Source organism: Ornithorhynchus anatinus, chromosome 12 (genome assembly GCF_004115215.2).
Source record: "Ornithorhynchus anatinus isolate Pmale09 chromosome 12, mOrnAna1.pri.v4, whole genome shotgun sequence".
NCBI classification, from domain to species: domain Eukaryota; kingdom Metazoa; phylum Chordata; class Mammalia; order Monotremata; family Ornithorhynchidae; genus Ornithorhynchus; species Ornithorhynchus anatinus.
The window spans coordinates 57,125,583-57,150,436 of NC_041739.1; positions in this window are offsets into that span (position 1 = coordinate 57,125,583).

Sequence of the window (24,854 nt, forward strand, 5' to 3'; positions counted from 1 at the left end):
ATCGGTAGTATTTATTGAGTTCTTACTGAATGCAAAACAATATATGAGCGTTTGGGAGAGTACAGTAGGGTTGGTAGATACAATCTCTATCCTCAAGGATTTTACAATCTGATGGGGGAGAAAGAAATCAAAATAGACAAAATGGGGGAAGCAACAAAATACGTGGTTATGTACCTAAGTACTGTGGAGGAGGGGTGTGTATTCAAGTTTATTTTTTAAATTTTTTTTTACTGCTACGTGCCAGGCACTGTTCTAAATTGTGGGGTAGATAGAAGACAATCGGGTTGGACGCAGTCCTTGTCCCACTAGGGCTCACAGTCTTCATCCCCATTTTACAGATGACATAATAGAGATATAGAGAAGTGAAGTGACTTGGCCAAGGTCACACAGCAGAGACGTGGCCGAGCCGGGATTAAAACTCCAGGTCCTTTGACTCCCAGGCCTGCACTCTTTCCACCAGGCCTCGTTACTTCTGTTTAGTGAATATGGACTCAAGCCTACGAGCGATGCCAAAAAGGAGGGAGGAGAGGGTGAGGAGATGAGAAATTAGTCTGAAACGATCCCAGCAATGAAATAGGAGGTGACATGGGGACAGATGCAAATAGATACTGTGATTATGTACACTGGTTATCGATTCTAATGGTGCACCATGCCCTTTCCTTCTTGTGAGTGCCTACTTTATTTTTAATAACCCTAAGGAGGGAAAGATAAAACCGGCCCATTACAGGGAGGCGCTTAATGGAGAAAAAATCAATTAATGCTATTGAGTGCTTACTGCGTGCAGAGCACCGTCCTAAACGCTCGTCTTGTCTTATGCTGTCAAGTCGTCTCCGACCCGTAACGACTCCGTGGACACATCTCTCCCTGAACGCCCCGCTCTCCATCTGCCATCATTTTGGTAGTGGATCCACATAGTTTTCTCGGTAAAACTACGCAAGTGGTTGACCATCGCCTCCTTCCGCGCAGTCGATTTGAGTCTCCGCCCTTGACTCTCTGCCGTGCAGCTGCTGTCCAGCACGGGTGAGTTTTGACTTGTAGCAGATGGCTTTCCCTTGCTAGCCACTGACCAAGCTAGGAATGGAACGGACAGGCCTCTGCTTGACTCTCCCTCCTGTAGACGAGACTGGTGGAATACTGAAAACTCTGCAAGTATGATCCTGAGAGTCGAGTTGTAAGCACTTGGGAGACTACAATTCAGTAGAATTGGTAGATATGACTCCTACCCACAAGGACATGAGTGATTAACCCAGGCTGGAGAAATTTCTACAATCATACTGTTTATTTTTTGCCCGTTGTTTTGTTTTGTTTTTTTTAAAAATGGATATTCCGCTATAACAATTCACATTTCCAGCTGGGGGTTTCTAAGCAGCATGTAAATGAACTAAGCAATTTCAACTGTTTCACATATTTCATAATCAACGTCATCACTTAGCTCCGTGCAGTAATGGAATGGAAACGACTTCCTGTGGAAACACGGACTATTACTGCTAAGTCGTTTGCACAGTATTAAATAATTTGTATGCTGATGGACCTGAGCAATTTTGCAGGTATATTTGCAGTCTCTTCCTTTCCCTCCCTATTTCTACCCTCCTCCTCCTCAATGATAATATTTGTGCATTTGTGTAAAGCACTATAGGAAGTTCTGGGAAGAGTATATTGTGAACCCTAAGAGGTGGGGTCTGTGTTTGTTTAATTCCCCACTTGCGAATTCTCTCCCAGTGCTTAATACGGGATTCTACCCACAATAAGGACTTATTAAATGCCATTACTATTATAGCATGAAGGAGAGACACCATTCCTGTCCACTGGGAGAAGACAGATACAGACTTAAATACACAGAGCTGGAAGTGGAGGCAAGAAATATAGTATATATAAATATATATAATTTATGTATTCGTTGTTTATCTATCTATTTATATTAATGTCTGTCTCCCCCTCTAGACTGTGAGCTCGTTGTGGGCAGGAATGGGTCTGTTTGTTGTTATATTGTACACTCCCAAGGGCTTAGAATACAGTGCTCTATACACAGTAAGCGCTCAATAAATGCGATTGAATGAATGAATGCTCTGCACACACTAAATACTCACTAAATACTTTTGGATGAATGAAAGAAAGAAGTGGAAGTGCAAAGGAGAAAAGTCAGAGAACGGGAAGATGAATTACGGATTAAATAAGTAAAAGCCTCGGATCCCTAATCTGTCATCCTGATTTGCTCCCTTGATTCACCCCCTACCCGCTCAGCCCCGCAGCACTTAGGTACATATCCATGATTTGTTTATATTAATATCTAATTCCCCCTCTAGATGGTAAAATCTCCTTGTGGGCAGGGAATGTATCGGTCACACTGATGTACTGAACTTTCCCAGCATTTACTACAGTGATCAGCACAGTGTAAGGATTGATTAAATGCAATTACTACTATAGCAGGAGTGAGAGATACAGTTCCTGTCCAATGGGCAAAGACCAATACAGACTTAAATGCATAGGACTGGGATTGGAGACAGAAGCACTGTGGCCTCATGGATAGAACCCGGGCCAGGGAGTCAGAAGGACTTGAGCTTTAATCCTGGCTCTGCCGCTTATCTGCTGGTTGACCTCGGGCAAGTCACTTCACTTCTCTGGGTTTCAGTTGCCTCATCGGTAAAATGGGGATAGAGACTGGGCTCAGAGTCCCAGAGACTGGGACTGTGTCCAACCCGATTTCCTTGTATCCAGCCCAGCGCTTAGAACGGTGCCTGGCACGTAAGAAGTGCTTAACAAATACCATCGTTATCATTATTATTGCAGTAAGTGCTCAATAAATACGATTGACTGATTGACATAGGGTACCCTTCCTCTGCTCATCTGAAGAGAGAAATACTTAAGCCTGTCTCGAGTGCCCTGTGGTATACAAAGGAAGCCATTCCTAGTTGCAAATTTAAGCCTGCAGAACTCTAGTTTCTACTCTACAACGGGGCAGAACATTCTATTTGATCTGGGAGTGATAAAAAAGCACATAATAAAGCTGTAATTCCATCAAGGGGCTTGTACATTCAAGCTTGACACTGGTATAATTGGGAAAACCAAATAACGGCACCATTACTGGGGCTGACAGTGTGCTGGGTTGCTCAAAAGAAGGATGGTGAAAAAAAAATTCAGGTTTTCCGCTTCAATCTGCTTTCATATTTGGGACAAACAGTAAAAATGCGGACATAACGCTATTCCCAGAAGTTCTGGGGAAAAGATGGTAAGGGAGGCTTTAGCAATAAAAGGCTTATGACCAGAGACTATCCAGTGCTAGTGCGTGACGATGAAAGTATCTGCCACAGCAGCGTGCTTGGCACATAGTAAATACTTAGATAACATTATTATTGCTCACCGAGTTCTTTACACATGGTCAGTGCTAAGTCAAGTTGTTCTACTGCTCTAGCCGGTATGAGTAGGCCTAGCCTTTCTTTTTCTTTTCATTATGGTTTGTAAATGTTTTCTATGTGCCCGGCGCTGTATCAAGCCTTGGAGTAGATACAAGATAATCAGGTCAGACACCGTCCGGGGCCCACGAGGGGCTCGCAGTCTTCATCCCCATTTTACAGATGAGGTAACTGAGGGACAGAGAAGTGAAGTGGCTTGCCCAGGGTCACACAGCAGATAAGGGGCAGAAGCAGGATTAGAACCTAGGTCTGTCTGTCTCCGAGATCCATGGTCTTTCCATTCGGCCATGCCACTCCTCAAGAAGTCTCTAAGTCTTCTAAAACTTGAATTCCCCGGTTTCCTTTTTTTCCTAGGAGTCTGTGGGCTTTATGCTCTTAAGATTCAAATTCAGTTTATAACTCCCAAACTGTGACTTTGAAATTGGGTTTAAATGTGGTCAAAGATATTTTTCTGCATCATTTGCTTGGATGCTTTTACAAATTTGAAAGGCTGAAATGAATACCAACCATTTAGCCCTGAGATAGAGGATTCACTGCAGACCATCTGAATAGATAATTAAGAGGGTTGTTTTTTTTTATCAAGAACAATTTGTACTTAACTTTAGGCACTTTAAATTCATCAGATAAATTTTAAACCAATAAAAGTTCTGGCAAACACATTGCAGTGGCTTTAGATGGCTACACTTATTAGATAACCATCGAATTTTCCAATTGATTCCCATTCTAATTACTATTGTCGGTACTAAAATGCAACTTGAGATTTCTTTTTCCTGGGCTTAAAGTGGAATTGTATCTTTTCTGTTGTTGTTTGAGGCACCTCTTATTTATTTATTTTTTCCGCTAGAAAATCACTCAGACTGATAGAAATCCAGTTGGCTCGTGGGCCAGGTTAAATGGCTAAGTGGCGTGCTCTTAGGGAAAATTTGAAAATAGGAAAGTAGCGCAGCATATTCAAGTTTACTTGCACTCGGCCTCTGAAACTCTAAGTGGGATAAACGAGTCATTTAGGAGCTGACTGGGGAAAAAATCATTTTGATTCTACTGTTGCCGAAGCAGACACTTAGACAATAACACTTCTTTCTTGAGATTTCCTCCGCTCCTAATCAAGAGGCCATGATTGTCAGCAAACAGGGAAGGCGTTTAGGGAAACATTAAAAAAAAAAAAAAATTCAGCAGATGGGCTAAGCAAGAGAAACCCAAGGAATTTTTGTTTCATGCTAAGCAACGCCGATGGCTCTCGTTGTAAATTGAGTAGACCGTAGAGCGTATTCTAGGTACTTGATTTAAAATTAATGTATTTCCCCCATCTCGCAGTGAATAGACCGAACGGATGACATTTTGGTATTCCTTTGTCGTCAGCGAGTGGTATCTGAACTGTAGTCTCCCAAGTGCTTAGTACAGTGCTCTGTCCCCGGTAAGCGCTCAATAAATACGATTACTAGGTACAGAACATTGTATCTAGTAAGTGTTCGGGAGGGGAAATAGATTTGGAAGACACGATTCCTGCCCTCAAGGAGCTATGATAGTCTATAGGGGAAAACAGACACTTCAAGGTAGGGAAAGTGGCTGAATATAAAAATGGGTACTTAAGTGCCGTGGATAAGCAAGAGGAGTGAGTAGGTCAGTGGGGAGAAGATATGTAGTCGAGTGCTTAAGAGATGAAGTATCCTGGGAGAGATGAAAGATCCCTGGAGGCGGAGGATATAGCTTTTAGGATCCTGGATTTATGCACGACATTTTGTCATGCAGCAAGCAGGTTGGCTGCGTTCTAGAAACTCTTCACAATCGCAATAATGCTAATAATGGTGGTATTTTATTGAGTCTTTACTCTGTGCCAGGCACTGTACTGAGGGCTGAGGTAGATGCAAAATAATCAGATCAGATCCAGTCTCACATGGGGCTCACGGTCCAAGTAGGTGAGAGAACAGGCATCGAATCCCCCTTTTACAGGTGAGGGGAACGGAGACACGGAGAATTTAAGGGCCTGGCCCAAGGTCACAGAACAGGCAAGCGGCAAAGCCGGGATTAGAACACAGATCTCCCGACTGCTTGGGCCCGGGCTCCCGCTACCAGGTCACGCTGCTTCTCGGAACCGTCGCTACCCCTCTGGGCTGTTCCCCGCTGATGGTCAGGATGGGATTTTGGACCTCGCCAGTTCTTTCCCTTAGTCATTCTCCTGGAGACAGCCTGAGTTGAATGGAATGGTACGTGTGAATAAAAATGGCTTATCTAGAGGGAAAATATTTTGACAAGAGCCTCAAAAATCCCTCTGTACATTACTTGGGTTTTAAGAACATTTTGGTGTTGCCAGTTAAAATCATTTCTGAGGCTCATTGTTTTTGCTCCTGAGTGAGCCCGTTGTGGTCAGGGAATGTGTCTGTTATTTCCTTATATCGTACTCTCCCGAGTGCTTGGAACAGTGCTCTGCAAACAGTGCTCTGCACACGGTAAATGCTCAATAAATACGATTGATTGATTGATTAACCAGTGGATATTTTGTGTCCTGGCGGGATTGTCCTTGTGGGGATTTTCAGGTGTAATTGTGGTTAGTCATACTGCATCCATGTCTTTCATAATGTTGGTATTTGTTAAGCGCTTACTATGTGCAGAGCACTGTTCTAAGCGCTGGGGGAGATACAGGGTCATCAGGTTGTCCCACATGAGGCTCACAGTCTTGATCCCCATTTTACAGATGAGGGAACTGAAGCACAGAGAAGTGAAGTGACTTGCCCACAGTCACACAGCTGACAAGTGGCAGAGGCGGGATTCGAACCCATGATCTCTGACTCCGAAGCCTTTCATTTTTTTTAATGGTATTTAAACACTCACACTAAGGGCTGGGGTAGATACCAGCTAATCAGGTTGGACGCAGTCCATGTCCCACATGCGGTACACAGTTTGTCTCCATTTTACAGTTGAGGTAACCGAGGTGCCGAAAAGTGAAGTGACCTGCCCAAGGTCACACAGACACGTGGCAGAGCTGGAATTAGAACCCAGGTCCTCTGACTCCCAGGTCTGTGCCCTTTTCCCTAGGCCACAGTGTTTCTCTAATTTGCCTCGGCTGTATTGCAGGGCAATGCTCAGTGGAACTTTGTAAAACTCTATTGGCCACTTGATTTTATTTTAAGTGAATTGTTACAACTCTAAAACCTCAATTATTAACATTTGGCTGTGTCACATTTTAATTAAAATACAAAGAAAAAACCCTTAATCTTTGGCGTAATTGTGCACGAGGGCCAATTTCAATGTTTTCTTCTAGGATTTCACTAAAGCTGATTTCATTTTGCCCAAGCTGTTTTTAAAATGACAGTGAGTTGGTGGGGAGGAAAAGTCATTAGCTTGGAGTAAATAATTTTAATCAATCAATGCTATTTACTGAGCATTTACTGTGTGCAGAACACTGTACTAAGCAATTGGGAGAGGACAATACAACAGAGTGGGTTCATTTTATTTTGGGTAATCGACATCATCTGCAGGCAAAAAATAAGCCTTTGACACCAAGGTTTCGGATTGAATAAAGCAGAAGTAAGGGGGGAATATCATTTTTGACAATTAAGTGAGAGCGCAACTTCAAATGGCTTTTATTTTGGAGGGGAAGTGACAAGAACTCACAGCTCATGATAATATGATCAATCAAGGGTATTTATTGAGCACTTACTTGGCAGAACACCGTACAAGTGCTTGGGAGAGTGCTGATTATGCAGAGCTCTGTAATAAGCACCGATCCCTGTATGAGGTGAGAACTCTCAAGCTAAAAATCATGATAGGAAAAAAGGACCAAACAATGAATCGCTTGGTTTAGCCAGAGGTGTCCGGCAAGAGATAAATCAATCGCATTTCATCTGAGTTCCTGACACAGTAGACTGGGTCATCGTGTTGCAAATCAGTGTTATTTATCGAGCACTTACTGAGTGCAGAGCACTCTACTAAACGCTTGGGAAAGTACTCCTGAAGGGAGTTGGTAGAAATAATCCCTGACCTCAAGGAGCTTACATTCTAGAGGAAATAAATCAGCCAGTAGACTGGTTCGGAGAAAATGCAGTTCCGTCCTTGAGTTCATACAGGTTCACCTTTCCTGATGCATTCCACCAATCCACTCCGTGTTTTATCGATCGATTCCGACCAGCATGCGAATGGGGCATCTAAATCTTTATAAGTGTAATGGGTTGAGTGCCATCTTGCAACTAGGATGAATAAGCCTGAGGGTCAGACTTGTTTTGACTAGAAGAAGGTTTACGTTTCCTAATCGAAATAGCTCTGGATAAAGGCGGATGGAAAAGATCTATCATTGGCCTTGAAATGATAAAGAGTTTACCGTAATTACAATTCTCAATCAAGCAGGCTGAGGAGAATTAAGCGTTTGAGGAACAATAGTCTTTCATAAAAGAGAGAATATGTAATTGGAACTCGCTGCTGAAACGGCGGATGAAAAGAAAATCTGGGGAAGTAGAAGGGGTTCCTCCTTTAGTCTCGAAAGTTGTAGTTTTTACCTCTTTGTAGTATTAGGCCATTTCTGTAACAATTACCCGTGCTCCCTCTGCTATTCGGTTCGCAGAAATAACACCTAGATGTGTTAACATTCTCTACTGGCTCGAGAAGTGTTGTGTACAATGGGACAAGATACATGTGGCATCGGTTTGCAGATTCTCGGGGGTTGGGATGGAATCTGCTGTCTCCGTTGATATAGAGATATATATCCCCTGGGCACTCAGTACAGTCCCTGCCAAGCACGTAAGTGCTCGGTAAGCAACATGGATCCGTTTGTAAATTCACGCTACGTCACGTAGCGGACAAGGGAAAAATCCAGATTAGAACCCAAGTCCTTGGATTCCCAGGCCGGTGCCGTTTCCCTCGGCTATCGCTCGGAAAGCCAACGTCTATCTAAGTGACTCTTTGTGGACAGATGATTTCTTGAGTGTCCGTGACATCCGGCTGTAAACTCCTCGAGGCCAGGGATTGCATCTCTTCTTGAACCCGTCGCCGATTGTCGGGCACCAAACAGAGCACTTCTGTGACCGGTGAATGCCTGACTGCTGAAAGACTGAACATCTGTGTTCTAAGACGCCGCTCTTGTGCTATTTAATGTTAACTGGTGCACATAGGTGACACTGAGCCGTTCGAGAAGCCAGTTTGTCCCCCGAGGCAGCTGGAACAAGAATCTGTCACGGGCAAATACTTCCTCAACACAACCGCCGCCGAAAGCCGACATCGTGTCAAGAGGAAGAGTGATCAGGTATATTGGATTGAAGACAATCTGACGCCTAATAAGTCATCCTTTTTCTGGAAAGAATGACTGGATCGTCCATGGGAATCCAGTCAAACGTTAAATCTCCATCCGTATCGGAAAGTTGATTGCTAAAGTGAATAACGGACCTTCGTGGTTCGCTCTCAGATTTTTGGCTTCGCATTTCCATAGTGTCCTTGGCACAGGAATGAATGCATTTTGCTGTTGACCTTTGATGAAAGATTAGAATAATTTGGAAACGGAAGCTCCCTGTTTAATATTGAATGTTTTTCAGTCTGCATTTTCTTTTGAAACCTTTCACTGAAGCAAGCTTGGCGATCTGCAGCGTCCTTATTTATGCACCACGTCACCTGCGCGTCTTTTAGGGCCACCCTTCCTCAACCCGGAAAGGAGGAAACATTCCCGATTCTGATCTGGGTTTCCTTGGGGTAAGGAGAGACTCACTCTCGGGCTACCAAGCGGTGAAAAAGTCAGCGCAGGCATCGGTACGAATGGAGCGCTTCAAGCCTGCTTGAGATTTGCTCCTTTGAAGGGAAGCGGAGGAAATCGGAATCCATCAGGTCCGAGTTGGAGGCGGGAAGGCCTAGTGGAAAGAGCACAACTGGGAGTCGGCGAGATCCTGGTTCTATTCTCACCTCTCCCACAGGACTGCTGGCTGATCAGGGAAACAGCATTGCATGGTGGCTAGGCCCCGGGCCTGGGAGTCAGAAGGTCATGGGTTCTAATCCCGGCTCCACCACCTCTCGGCTGTGTGGCCTTGGGCGTGTCTCTTTGCTGTCCCACAGGAGGCTCATACTCTTAACCCCCATTTAACAGGTGAAGTAACTGAGGCCCAGAGAAGTCAACTGACTTGCTCAAAGTCACACAGCATACATGTGGTGGAATAGGGATTAGAACCCAGAACGTACTGAGTCCCAGCTCCGTTCTCTATCCATTAAACCATGCCGCTTCCCAGTCGAACTCATTCTTGCAGTTGAGTACGTTGACCAGGCTTGTTTGGAAAGAGTTGGAGTTACTTAAGCCAGCACGTTGCCCAGTGGAAGGAACGTGAGTCCGGGAGTCAAAAGACCCATGTTGTAATCATGACTCTTCCACTATTTATTGCCGTCGTTCTTGTCTGTCCATCTCCCCCGATTAGACCGTAAGCCCGTCAAAGGGCAGGGACTGTCTCTATCTGTTAACGATTTGTACATTCCAAGCGCTTACTACAGTGCTCTGCACATAGTAAGCGCTCAATAAATACTATTGAATGAATGAATGAACTTGCCTGCTGTGTGACCTTGGGTAAGTCACTTCACTTCTCGGAGTCCATTTCCTTATCTGTAAAATGGGGATTAAATTCATTTTCTCACGTTAACTGTGAGCCCCATGTGGGATAGGGACTGTGTCCAACCTGCTTATCTCGTGTCTACCACGGCGCTTAGCACAGGTGCTCAGCATACGCTGAGAGCTTAAGGAATGCTATTATTATTATTATTACGTCAAATCGCCACGGCGTGGATTCTTCTTGCATTTGACTGTAAGGAAGAGAATGATCATCATCCATCGGATTCCATCCCTTCCTCCTCCTCCTTTAGTCATCTGCACACTAAGTTTCCACTGAGTACACAGGGATGAGGCCAAGAGGCAGCCCATAAGCAGGAAAGGGAATTGAAAAAATATCGCTAGTGAAAATCCTCAAATGAAGACGGGAAGTCATGGATAGAATGAGTTGGAAAGGGAGACCTGTTGGTATGGAGAGAGAAAAGTTGATATTTTCAGGTGGTCCCATCATTTTTGGTCAGTGGATGCTGAGTGAGATACTGCCACTGAAGGACATCTTGAACCACAGCAAAGATGCTCCACTGGCCAACCGGCTTAGCTGAGATGGTCATTTCCGTAGCCTCTATTCTAGCATCCCTGTATTATTCTACTCTCCCAAGCATTTAGTACAGTGCTCTGTGCTCAACAGATACCGCTGATTGATTGAGGTAACTTGGGACCATCAACTAGGCAATTCTGTGACACTTTTTTTTTTTCCTCCTGTTGTTCATATTTCATTTCACTAAACGGCCCATTCAGACACAGTGAGCTGGAGACCAGCTTCGTGGTTTAGCAACCTTTCAAAAAATACCTAGCTTTTCTCAAGATGTTCCGGAATGATCACAGTCGGAGACCCAGGACACTTTAGCACGGGATAACTGGTCTACGTTAAAGGAACACTGCACAGGAGAAATGCTTATTTCCACACCAACCAGCCTTAGAGACATTCATGTGAAGCTATCGCCATCATCAGAAGAGGAAGCTGGCCGTTTAATCTTAATGAATTCATTGGCAAAAGAGTGAAAAGCTAAAGATTCTGAATTGCTAATATTTACAGCAAGGCAAGGGATCCGAGCACCAAGAGAACTAAAAATGAAAAAACTCAGGGCAGTAGACAGGTTCTTTAGGCCAATCAATCGATGCCATCTATTGAGAACCTCCTGAGTGTTAGACGCCATACTAAGCACTTGGTTTAAAAAAATGGTATTTAAGGTCTTTACTATGTGCCAGGCACTTTATTAAGTGCTGGGATAGGTAAAACGGATCAGGTTGGACATAACCCATGTCCCACATGAGACTCGTAGACTCAATCCTCATTTTACAAAGGAGGTCACTGAGGCCCAAAGATGTGAAGTGACTTGCCCAAGGTCACGCAACTGACAAGTAGAAAAGAAGGGATTAGAAGCCAGGTCCTTTCGATTCCCAGGTCCTTTTGACTCTCGGATCCTTCTGACTCTCAGGTCCGTGGTCTATCTGCTGGGACACTGCGTCTCTACTCTTCACTTGGGAGAGTACAATGCCAGCAAGATACAGCCTCTGCGTTCTCAGGAAGAATGCAAACAAATTCAAGGGGAGCAGACAGAAAGAATTTACAGAAAGTAAAAGAAGGAAGCAGGGCAAGCACACTGGCAAGAAACAGCAGAACATGTCATTGAATGTGCAGATAAATAGCTAAAGGTATACAAATGGGAACATGCAAATGATCCTAAGTGCTGAGGAAAGGAGTTAAGCGTGGAGGGATGGCTACCCATCCGCCCCCTCGCCATCCAAAATCACAGCCAAAGTCACTGGCCAGTGTCCAGCCCGATGCGGCCTGGGAACACAGGGGACGTTACGTTCCGAGAATCCGAGGCTGGTCGGGTCAATAGGCTGAGAGCGGTAGCCGCCAACTCTGAGTGCTTGCTGGCCTGGCTCCCAAAACCGGGCTCTTGGGCTAGTGGTGCTCGGCCAGCTGGAAGCACCCAGGGCTGAGTACACAGGGTGGCCTAATTCATTCTTTCATTTGATCGCATTTATCGAGTCCTTACTGTGTGCAGAGCCCTGTACTAAGCAATTGGGAGAGTACAGTATAACAACAAACAGATACATCCACTGCCCCCCAGGAGCTTAGTCTAGAGGGTGGAAAGAGAGCATGTCTGGGCTTCAGAGGATCTGGGTTCTAATCCCAGCTCTACCACCTGCCGGTTGGATGTCGCTGGGTAAGTCGCTTCTAGTCACCAGGCCTGTTTCCTCAGCTGTAAAATGGGGATTCAGTACCTCGTCACCCTCCTGTCTAGACCGTCAGTGCTATTTTAAGGCGGAGACTGTTGGACCTGATTATTTTGTGTCTCTCCCAGCACTCGATATTTGGCACATAATAAGCGCTTTACAATAAGTGAGGTATTTGTTAAGCCCTTACTGTGTGCCAGGCACTGTTTTAAGAACTGGGGTGCCTATAAGCCAATCATTATTATTGTTATCACTATCAGGCAGCTGTTGAGATGATGTTCCCTTTAGTTCCCGGAGGAACGGGACCCCTGATTAGCCCATTGGCTCTCCAGCAGGTTGGAGGTCACGATGACTGAGATGTCTGGGGACACTATAGAGTCTCCAGTCAATCCAGCAGTGGTATTTAGTGAGCGCTTACTGTGTGCACGGCACTGAACTCAGCGGTCGGGAGAGTCCAATATAATAACATCAACAACCGGCACCGCCGATCAATGGGTTACGCCCATTAAGAGACCTCGACCTCACCGCCTTAAAAATTCACTCAATCACATTTATGGAGCGCTTACTATGTGCAGAGGACTATACTAGGTGCTTGGAAAGTGAAATTCAAGAACAGATTCCTCATCTCTGACATTGTTCCAATAGTTCTGTTTTCCCACTTCTGACAAGGACCAATCCGTGAGTCTTCGCTCTTGGTATTCTGCGTATCTAATTGATGGTGATGATTTGTATCTTCCCTCTTTATCTCGTCTTCATGGGTGGGAGGCTTGGGCAAAGGGGGCTTATTCAAGGCTAAGTTCTAGCACATCAAACAAGGTTAAGTTAAGTTACTGGTCTTGGATCAGTTTCCACAGTGGAGAGCGGGTACAGAATTGAAAACGGAGGCTTCGGCCATAAAGGTCCGTGCCATGTGGATCCAAGTAAGATCCCTGGTGGAAAGAAATGGTGGTTGTCATCCATGGCATTGGACCCTAGTTGGGATTCGAGTGCCTACGGTGGGCAGAACACTGCACGAGGAGCTTGTGAGAGTATAAAAGGATGAGAAGATCAGTTCTCCATCCTCAAGGAACTTATAGTCTACCAGCAGGATCAGGCCCTGAAATAAGTCTAAAAACCCATAGGGCGAGAGAACCATCTGGAAACCTTTTGGGCAACTACTCTGCCACGCAACCAGCTGCTCCTGAGTCCTTGCTTTTTTCCATCGGTGGGTGACCAAAGAAATCGAAGAAAATGCCCCAAACCTAAGGGTTTTTAAGCTAATCGGAAGAAAGTCGAATTTGCCTTCTCTATAGGGTTCAGGACTTAACTGAGCTTTTACCCGACCGAAGATTCGGTCCTTTGCTGGAAATAAAAATGGCTTTTCCAAGTTCGGGGACCAAGAGTTGTCAGAGTCATATCTCAACTCTGAAACAGAGTGATGTCTTGGTCTGCATCCTCATTAGCCATTCCGTCCCATTTATAATAAGGTTGTGCCTGTTTGTCTCTTCAATTTACTTCAGAGAAAGTGAAACCTTCTGGAGGAAGGTCGCTTACTAGATTCACCTTATGCTACTCAAACAAGTAGTACTGTCTACGAAGGTTGAATCAACCCCTTGGAGAGCTGAAGTAACATTGTTTCTGTACTGCAAAACTTTTGCTTTAGACTGAGTTAAATTCATATCTTCATATCGTGATTATGTTGTCTTGTTTTTGTCCGTCCGCCTCCCCCGAATAGACTGTGAGCCCGTCATTGGGCAGGGATTGTCTCTATCTGTTGCCGAATTGTATATTCCAAGTGCTTAGTACAGTGCTCTGCACATAGTAAGCGCTCAATAAATACTATTGAATGAATAGTATGAAATGTGAGCCAACACCTGTGAAGTCCTCTTTATCTTCATTCAGTTAGAAGAAGAGGTGGTGAATAAGAGGGCCACCAATTTGGGGAAAGATTTGAGGCTTTCCTATTTTGGAGAGCGAAGGTTTGGATGATAGGGCCTATATTATTGGATTGGGGCCTAGTTCTTCAGAAAAGACACGGACAGGGTGACGGTGAGAGAGTGTATTCTCAGGAAACCCGGGGAGAACTTTGCTTAATGGTTTTATCTGCGCTTGAGACCAAATACTTTTGCACTGTTTCGTGCAGCGTTCTTAATTTTCTTCCTCTGCCCAGTCCTTGTAAATCATTTTTGTCTAGCTCTCTTCCCGTCTTAGATTATGAACTCTTTTAAGTCAAGAAGTGGGTATCTTGTTTTAGCTGTACAGTGCTTCCCTATACCTGAAACCTGTTTTGGAGTCTGTCTCCCCCTGTTAGACCGTTAGCTTCTTGAAGTCAGGAATCAAGAAGCACTGTGGTTCAGAGGAAAGAGCAGGGGCTTGGGAAACAGAGGTCATGGGTTCCAATCCCGGCTCCTCCACTTGTCGGCTGTGCGACTTCGGGCAAGTCGCTAAACTTCTCGGTGCCTCAGTTACCTCTTCTGTAAAATGAGGATTAAGACTGGGAGCCCCACGTGGGACGACCTGATTACCTTGTATCTCCCCAAGAGCTTAGAACAGTGTCTGGCACATAGTAAGCACTTAATAAATGCTACTATTATTATTATTATTATTATCATGTCTTCTAACTCTGTTGCCCCCACCCAAGAGATTAGTAGCGGTGCTCTGCATTGAAGAAGCGCCCAGTCAATACTATTGATTGGGTATCCAATAAATACCGTAGGTGGAAAGAAACTTGGAAAAGATGAACAAAGTAAAACCAGCACGGAGCGATTCAAGTGAAGCATTGTGTTAATTATGATTTTGTTGCCTTTGCAAACACAAATAGCAATTAACATGCGTAATAATAGCAAAGCGTTTTAAAGTCTTGTTTGATATGAATGTCATGTTAATGCCAAATATGTTTACTTGCGAGTGAAAAGGTATATGGTAATTAACTCAATACCAGATGACTAAGGTACTGGCTAATTAACGGCAAAAGTACATTCAGTCAATAAATCAATGACGGTTACTGAGTGTCTACTGTGTGCCGGGCACTGTGCTAAGACCTTGGAAGGCTACAGAGGAGGCAAGCATATGTACCATACCTTCAAGGAGCAGACAACATAAGAGAGGAAATGAACAGATAAAAATTAGGTACAAGTCAAGGAAGCCAAAGGAAGAACAAAGATAAAAAGCAGCATGGCCTAGTGAAAAGAGCATGGGCCTGGGAATCCGAGGACCTGGGTTCTAATTCCGGCCATGCCAAGCTTCCTGTATCACTTTGGGCAAGTCACTTAACTTCTGGAAGCTTCAATTTCTCAATTGTAAAAAGGGGATTAAGACTGTAACCTCCATGTGAGACAGGGACTGTGTCAGCCTCATAAATTTGTATCTACCCCAGTGCTTATAAAACAGTGCTTGACACAGAGTAAGCAGTTAACGTAAAAAAAAAATCCAACCACACCATGATGAAATTTCCAAGCCTGTAACTATCATATTGACAAATAGAGAACTGTAAATATACATAGGTGAAATCTGTTAGGCCAACAAGGTAGGATAATGTAAGTCACTTAACTTTTCTGTGCCTCCGTTCCCTCATCTGTAAAATGGGGATTAAGACTGGGAGCCTCAGGTGGGACTTGGGCCATCTCCAACCTGATTATCTCGTATCTACCCCAGCGCTTAGTAACAGGCCTGGAGTACAGCAAACACTTAACAAATACCATAAAAAAGGATGCTTAAGGAGCTAGATTCGCTGTCTATTGTTCAAAGAACTGAAGCGGTGAGTCAGCCAGGGAAGAAAAATGTAATGTCTGGCACTGTTCTATAATTCCCAAAACTAAACTAAGGAAAGAGAAAAACCCAACATATCCAGGAGAGACCAGAGTCTTGGGCGAAGATGTTTATCTGGAGAAATTATGCTTGACAGAGTTGATTGGTTTAGTTTTGTCGAATTACAGAACTGGTGGATAAAGGGAATGCAGCAGATGTAATGTATCTGGACTCTAATAAGCCATTTGACACAGTTCCTCACAAAATCTTTGTTGAAAAATTAATTAAAATTGGCTGGTCTGTAAGCACTGCTGTTGAAGGTAATGATAAATGACAACATAAGGGGTTGTGAGAGGCTTGCAAGGACAAATGGCAGACAATAGCTTTAATCCTGGTTTCATTTCAGGCCTTTATTAACACTCTAGGAGAAGAGGTATATTATGTTGGTGAAACTAATTTGGAGGCATAACGAAATGGAAGCGAGAGAGAGCAATCAATCAATCAATAATATTTATTGAGCGCTTACCGTTGCCCCGTAATCAGGAGGACTAATTCTCCGGAGAAGACACTAATGCTAGGAGAAGTCAAGGGAAAACGTGGAAGAGGCAGACCAGCGGCTAGTTCATCCATTCATTCATTCATTCAGTTGTATTTATTGAGCACTTACTTTGTGCAGAGCACTGTACTAAGTGCTTGGGAAGTACAACTCAGCAAGAGAAAGAGACAATCCCTACCCAACAATGGGCTGACAGTCTAGAAGGGGGAGACAGACAACAAAACAAGTAGGCATCACTACCATCGAAATAGATAAATAGAACCATAGATAAATGCACATCATTAAAAAACGTAGAGCAATAAATATGTACAAATATATACAAGTGCTGTAGGGAGGGGTAGGGGGTAGAGGAGCGGGAGGGAGCAGGCTGAATGGGGAAGGGAGGAGGAGTAGAGGGATAGTGAGTTGGATAGAGACCATAATGATAATGGAAGAACCGTTAGAAAGGTTGTGGATTACGGCAGAGGACAGGACGTTCCGGAGACAGTATATCCATGGAGTCCCTGTGAATCAGAAAGGACTCGACGGCACCTAACAATAATAATAATAATTACGGTATGCAGAGCACGGTACTAAGTGTTTGGGAGAACAATGAGTTTATCATCTGCTCACAGTGAGTTTATCACCTTGAAGGGTAATTCAGCATCCCAGTTTTCAAATACCCATAGCAGTCTTGTTGGCTGACATTTATTTATTCGTATTAACGTCTGTCTCCCCCTCTAGACTGTAAGGTCGTTGTGGGCCGGGAATGTGTCTGTTGATTGTTCTATTGTACTCTCCCAAGTGTTCAGGACAGGGCTTTGCACACAGTGAGCGCTCAATAAATATGACTGAATGAATGATGAACACCTTGTAAATTTCCTCGGAGGGAACACGCTGACGCTGAAGAAAACATCCATGGCAGACTCAAAAGTTTTCTAATGCTAAGGGGCTTGAATTATTTGAGCACAAGTAACGCAATTTGCCACTTGGTGATTCCTTGATAGCTGGGAAGGGAGAGCCTTTCCATGCTCCCTTCCTGATTCTCAGGTTTCACTGGGTTGTGCATTATTTTATTTTTAAGTGACAGGGCCAGAGACTGTACTAAGCACTCAGGATGGCAATCCCCATGCCGGGTGGCCAAGGTCTGGGAAGGGGTCACGACGGTGAAATTGGTTTGGAACCCTTGGAGAGACACCAACCACATCTTTCCCCCGCTCTCTGGTGTGAGGGGAAACTTCGAGTTTCTTAAACTCTGCCAAATGATTGCTGTGTGACCTTGGGCAAGTCACTTCACTTCTCTGGGCCTCATTTATATCATCTGTAAAATGGGGGTCAAGACTGTGAGCCCCATGTGGATGAGGGACTGTGTCCACCCTGATTGACTAGTATCTACCGCAGCGCTCAGAAAACTGTATGGCATATAGTAAGCGTTTAACAAGTACCGTAATAATAATTAATAATTAAACTAGAAAAAGTCTGCAGAGAACTAATGGAACGGGAAATCAAGGTGTCAGTGATGAGACCCGCTACTCGGCCCTACTTTGAGAGTGAGAAATTAGAATAGAGTATTTCTTTTGGGTTACTTCTAATGACTTCATCACTTCTGAGGGACATTAGCGTACATGAGTTAGTCACCTTGATTTTTTATAAATTCATTAGTCTTCCCCAGAAGGCATGGCGATGGTGCTAACTCGGGTTACAATTGAAGAAACTGAGGCACAGGAGGTGTTAATCATATGCCCAGAGCAAATTAATTAAGGCCAGAGTCCTAGAAATTGAATTCTTAACCCCTGGGCTTGAAGGCATTTTATGTCGTTCAGCGATCCTGCCAAGTCGAGAGGAATAATTCACGGACAAAAGTGTTTTTCAAAAACCTCCATTTGTACCGGTCAAAGGATTGGTAACAATGGGGAGATGATGATTACTTTTCATAATATACTTTTAAAGATTACATGGGCAGGCACCCTATCTCCCAACTTTTACAATGTACTTTATGAAGCATTTAGTACGGCGCTCTGCACACGGAAGGCACTCTGTAATACAATTGATTGATAAACACCTGCATATGGAAGCAAGGGAAAAATCAAGGTGGTGTTTAAGGTATTTATAATATAAGTGTAAACATAGCGATGAAGCATTTACATGAAAAAACCATTCCCTAAACTTCAATATCAGAAGCAGAAAGTTTTCCTTTCCAATGTCTGCTCAGTGATGATGCAGTGGCCCGAAATAAGTTTCATTTCCTGAGCCGTTTAAATTTACTCTCATTCGGAGATTCTACTGAAAGGAAACACCTTCGAAAAGTGGGTCTTTAGAAATAGGACGAAACTTTTCCTGCAACTCGTATGATTTTATGATTTTTCCATCAGCTGACACATTGTTCTGACACTATAGGCGTATTTTATCGCCAAAGTAATAACTGGGAAATTTAGTTCCTTAGCAACTGAACACGTACCTTTGGCTAGACAAGTACAATGGTGAAAATGTCTAATTGAAGAAGCTTCCTCCTTAGAGTAGGTGTTACCAGATAGGGACGTTTTTTGGTGTCGAGTATATCTAAAGTAAATGGAAATGAGTGGTTTTACCTGATCGATTTCCCCCCGCCGGGGGCAGGAGTGAGGAATTACTGAAATATTTTGGTTTTGTAATAGATTCCTGGGCTCCTCTCCCCTGGACCATTTACAGCATCACTCCTTTTAACATCTGGTGCTGTGAGGAAATGGGAGAGAAATAGAATGTAAAATGACTAGAGGAGAATGTCATGTGCACACAACAGTGCTTGGTACATAGTAAGCGCTCAACAAATACCATAGTTATTTTATTATCATTATTATTACTCCAGTAAGTCCCATCCCTAGTTGTGAAACACAGACCGACACTTAGGCAGTGTGGGTCAGTGGTTAGAGCACGGGCCTGGGAGTCAGAGGGCCCTGGGTTCTAATCCCAGTTCCGCCATTTGCCTGCTGGGTGACTTCGGGCAACTCACTTCGCTTAAATACCATCATCATTATCATTGTTATTATTATTATTGTTCTCTGGGCCTCAGTGACCTTATCTGTATAAATGGGGATTAAGAGTGTGAGCCCCATGTGGGACAGGGACTGTGTCCAACCTGATTAACTACCCCAGTGCTTAAGTGTTTAACCAATACCGTAATTATCATTATTATTATTATTATTCCATCAAAGTAATTAAGGAGGTGAAGTGTTTTTCGGGAGGATTGTCAAGTCGCAAACTGAAACTGAAACACCTAGTGGCAACTGTTTCTCATATCCCTCAGGGCTCCTCTCTAGGCTGTAAGCTTGTCTGCTAACTCTGTTCTAACCCTTAGAAGCGCTTAGAACAATGCTCTGCCCGCAGTAAACACTCAGTAGATTCCATTGATTGACTCGGACTGATACAATAATGAATAATTATGGTATTTGTAATAATTATGGTATTTAAGCACTTACTCTGTGCCGAGCACTGTTCTAAGAGCTGGAGCACTGTTCTCCGCAGCGTATCCTTTGAGTGACCTTAGGAGAGTCTATTCACTTCTCTGGGCCTCAGTGGCCTCATCAGTAAAATGGGGATTAAGTGTGTGGACCCCATGTGGGACAGAGACTGTGTCCAAGCTGGTTAACTTGTATCTGTTCCAGCGCTTAGAACAGTGCTTGGCACATAGTAAGCTCTGACCATGTACCGTAATGACTGATGGATTAGCCTGCTGGTCCCTCCAGCTAATCGGTGCATTTATGCCAGAAGTTACTATGGAAATAGAGAAGGGAGAGTTGTTCGAGGGCTGTTAGGGTGGAAGCTGTGGGCTCCAACCATCTGCCTCCTAGCCCACAAAGACCACAGCCGTTTCCTGTTAGAAATTCAGCTCGACCTATTGGCGTTGGTAAATATTTAGAAAATAACATGTCCAGAGCCCTACACATTTTAATAAGACACTGAATCTCCTTTTGACAAGGTGACTTTGTTTCCTTCATGTCCCGGGAGAATGTGAACGGAAGAATTATGGAATGTCATCTTTTATTTAACATCATTCTATAGCCAGAGACTCCAATGAAAAGCTAGATTAAATTTGAAATCAGCTGAAATGATACCATTTGAGCAGCCTTTCATTTAGCTGCCCGTTTATTTGTGTTCAAAGGAACCGTTTAACCTGGTCTGTGAAACCAAAAAGACTTCGAGCCGTCTTTGAGGTGGAAAAGATTACCAGAGAGACACTATTTGCTGTGAGGAAAATGAATCGATCTGCTTAATAGCACAAATAACAAATGGCAAATTGCACGTTTGGAAAGATAATTTACCTACGGATTAGATTGGGTCATCGGAACAATAAAGGGATCCTTAATTTAACTGGTCTTTTCTTTCTCTTCCAAGATATCTGAAAATCTTTCAGAGTCCATGAACTCCAAATTTCTCTCCACTTTATCAGGTGGGGGAAGGTTTTAGCAAGGGTTTCCGGTTAGAGAAGCAGCGTGGCCTAGTGGATAGAGTGTGGGCCTGGGAGGTAGAAGGCGTGGCTCGGTGGAAGGAGCCCGGGCTTGGGAGTCAGCGGTCATGGGTTCGAATCCCAGCTCCGCCGCTTGCCAGCTGTGTGACTGTGGGCAAGTCACTTCACTTCTCTGGGCCTCAGTGACCTCATCTGTAAAATGGGGATTAAAACTGTGAGCCCCACGTGGGACAACCTGATTACCTTGTAACCCCCAGCGCTTAGAACAGTTCTTGGCACATAGTAAGCACTTCACAAATGCCAGCATTATTATTATTATTATTATTAATCCCAGCACCTCCACTTCTCTGCTGTGTGACTTTGGGCAGGTCACTTAACTTCTCAGCCTCAGTGAACGCTTCTGTAAAATGGAGGTCAAGGCTGTGAGCCCCATGTGGGACATGGACCTTGTCCAACCTGACCAGCTTGTATCTCACCCCAACGCTCAGTGCAGCGCTTAATAAAAACCACAGAAAGAAACAAACAGTTCATTCGATGTTCTCTAATAACAAAGGGGAGCCACATGGCATGTTTTAGACTTTGTGAATTGGGACAAAGATCTCACATGCATTCAAACCTCGGGTCTGTGAAGAGTCACCCATTATCTCTAGAATTTAAGCTCTTTGTAGACAGGAAATACGTCTACCAACTCCGGGTTGTGAAGATTCACCCACTGTCTCTAGACTGTAAGATCGTTGCAAGCAGGAGACAAGACGACCAACTCTGTTGGACTGAACTCTTCTAATCACTTAGTACAGCGCTCTGCAACAAGTAAGCGCTCAGTCAATATCTTGGATAGTGTTGTCATTTTTGCTTGAAATTCTTCTCCAAAATCATAAAAGATGGTTCCTACCCTCCCTTATCCCTCCCTCTTACCACCACTATCCACTGTGAAATATTGTCTCTTCATTATCCTGGTGAATAATAATAATAACTGTGGCATTTGTTAAGCAATCACTATAGGTCAAGCATTATTCGAAGATCTGAGGTGGATAAAAGTTAACTGGGTCCCTGTCCCACAAGGGGCTCAAAGTCTGAGTAGGAGGAAAAACAGGCATCGAATCCCTCTTTGACACATGAGGAAATTGAGGCTCAGGAAAGTTAACTGACTGGCCCAAGGTCACCCAGAAAGCAAGTGGAGGGCCCAGGATTAGAACCCAGGTCATCCTGACTCCCAGGCCTGGGGTCTTCTTCTAGAGCACAGTGCTCCTCTGGATTGTGACGTATCTAGCTATTCCTTTGAACGCATCGACTGTGCCAGCCTGGAATATGACGAAATAAGGCATCAGATCACTTCCACTGACCACATATATCTCCCCTTTTACATACCATGCACAATTTAGTACAATTTAAATCTTAAACCAATAAATGAAGGTGGAACAATGCAGGCATATGCTCATCATAAATAGTGGTCTCTAAGGACCCCAGGTATCCCCAAACTGGCTCTGTGGTATAACGGTCCAAAGAACCTTTTTTACCCAGAAAAGGGTGAAGAGAGTGAATACACATAATAAACCCTGATTTATTATAATAAACCTTGAATTCCTAATTTAGAGGGAGATTATAAGTATAATAATAATAATGTTGGTACTTGTTAAGCGCTTACTATGAGCAGAGCACTGTTCTAAGCGCTGGGGGAGATACAGGGTCATCAGGATGTCCCACGTGAGCCTCACAGTTAATCCCCATTTGACAGATGAGATAACTGAGGCACAGAGAAGTTAAGTGACTTGCCCACAGTCACACAACTGACAAGTGGCAGAGCCTGGATTCGAACCTATGACCTCTGACTCCCAAGCCCGGGCTCTTTCCACTGAGCCGTGCTGCATGGCCTAGTGGAAAGAGCCCGGGTCTGAGAGTCAGAGGACCTGAGCTATTCTACATTACCTTGGGTAAGTCACTTAACTTCTCTGGGCCTCACTTACCTCATCTGTAAAATGGGGATTAAGATTGTGAGCCCCTTGTGGGACTTGAACATTGTTCAACCTGATTAGCTTGGATCTACCCCAGTGGTTGCACAGCCCGTGGTAAGCACTTAATAAATACCATTTTAAAAAAAGATGAAAAGTTTTTAAATATTTATAGAGTAGACTTGTAAAGTAAAAAGCAAAAGCAAAATTAATTTGTTTGAATTCATCTGCCTTAATCAAGCATACTATAAACATAAATTAAAATATACTTCAAATATGAAACTGATCGAGCTGTTGCTATTAATTTCTTAGACAAATTTGAATTCATCTGGTCATTTGTGTGGATGGCGATTCAACAAGTTCCCTTCTCAGATCAATTTTTAGATGGAGATAGTATTAAATAAAACTTCCAAACTTTAATATCCATTACTTCTTTTGGAAGCCTGAAATAAATTTTGAAAAATCCATAATTGGGGTATATCATCCTTCTGAGCAGCATAGAAATAAACCCCAAAGATCAATCTCCTTTCCAAAGACGTGATCTTGCCTCTCTTGGACCTTACAAGTCAGAATTTTTGCTGTGGCGTTTTAGTTGAAGTTTCCGTAGACCGTGGCGCTTAACAATCAGATACATTTGGAAAATAGCCAACCCTTCACTTATTATTGAACAAATCCGACGCTGTTAGAGACTTTAACCTCCTTGTGCTTACAGAGCGTTGTGAACTTCTGGACTGTTTACCATCTAGCCAAAAAGCACTTTGTGCGTCAGAACAAACGGCCTGTGTCTCCCCCAGTGTCAGAAGGACCGATCGGTCAATCAAAATCCTATTTATTGAGCGCATACTGTGTGCAGAGCGCTGTACTGAGCACTTGGAAGAGTACAACGTGACAGGATTGGTAGACACGGGCCCTGTCCACAACAAGCTTACAGTGTGGAGGGGGAGACAGACGTTAACATAAATAAATAAATGATGGCTATGTACATAAGTGCTGTAGTCTAGGGAGGGGTGAATAAAGGGTGCAGATCCAAGAGCAAGAGCGATGCAGAAGGGAGTGGGAGAAGAGGAAATGAGGACTTAATCGGGGAAGGCCTCTTGGAGGAGGTGTGCTTTTCAAGGTGGGGAGAGTGAGCGTCTGTCGGATAGGAAGAGGGAGGGCTTTCCAGCCCAGTGGCAGGATGTGGGCGAGAGGTCAGCAGTGATAGACGAGATGGAGGTGGAGTGAGCAGGTTGGTATTAGAGTGAAGTGTTCAGGCCGTCTGTAGAAGAAAATCAGGAGGTAAGATAGGAGGGGACGAGGTGATGGAGTGCTTTAAGACCTGGAGTAAGAAGTTTCTGTTTGGTTTGGAGGCAGATGGGTCACCACTGGAAGCCCTTGAGGGGCGGGAAGACATGGACTGAATGTCCCAGGGTTTTAGACTTCTCATTACTCTTTTCCTTAAAAGGAATTTAAGTGGTCACTCTGTGCTGGACTCTGCCATTTATCTGCTGTGTGACCTTGGGCAAATAACTTCGGTGACTCAGTTACCTTATCTGTAAAATGGGAGTTGAGACTTTGAGCCCCAAGTGGGACAGGGACTGTCCCCATCCTGATTTACTTGTTTCCAGCCCCAGAGCTTAGTACAGTGCCTGGCACATAGTAAGTGCTTAACAAATACCATAATCATTATCATTATTACTAAGCGCTGGAGTAGAAAGAAGATAATCAGGTGGGCTGCGGACTCGGTCCCATATAGGGCTCGCAGCCTTAATCTCCATTTTACAAATGAAGAAACTGAGGCTCAGAGAAGTGAAGTGACTCTTCCAAGGTCACACAGCAGAGAAGTGGCAGAGACGGATTTAGAATACAGATCCTCTGACATGGGCTCTTTCCACTAGGCCATACTGCTCTTCTGAGACATGCTCTCAATCAAAGCCATAATAACTGAAGTCATTCCGCGGCCTGAAGAGCAGTGTCGTAGCTACCCGGAGTGCTCAAGAAACTCCGACACCCCTCTATGCCGGGGTGTTGCTGAATATTAAGTGTGAATGAAAGC